Below are 419 nucleotides of genomic sequence, written 5' to 3'. Positions count from 1 at the left end.
GGGGCTGCAAACCCCTCAGCTCCATTGGTCCTTTCTCTAACTCCTTCACTGGGGACCCTGTACTCAAACTCCTTCACTGGGGACCCTGTACTCAGTTCAATGGATGGCTTTGAGCTTCTTCATCTGTGTTAGTCAGGTACTGTCAGGGCCTCTCAGGAGATAGCTATATTTAGGCTGGCTTGCCCTTCCTTCAGTCTCTGCTCCATAGTTAATCTCTGCAACTCCTTCTGTGGGTATTTGGTTCCCCCTTTTAAGAAGGAATGAAATGTCCACCTTTTGGTCTTCCTTCTTCTTGAGTTCCTTGTGGAATATGGGTTGTTCTGCCTGTATTCCAAACTTCTGGGCTAATAGCCACGTATCAGAGAGTGCATACCGTGTTTGTTCTTTTGTGATTGGGTTACCTCACTCAGGATGATATT

The sequence above is a fragment of the Mastomys coucha genome, unplaced genomic scaffold, assembly GCF_008632895.1.
Source record: "Mastomys coucha isolate ucsf_1 unplaced genomic scaffold, UCSF_Mcou_1 pScaffold23, whole genome shotgun sequence".
NCBI lineage: Eukaryota > Metazoa > Chordata > Mammalia > Rodentia > Muridae > Mastomys > Mastomys coucha.
The sequence above is the reverse complement of the archived record's forward strand: the minus strand, read 5'-3'. Positions refer to the sequence as shown.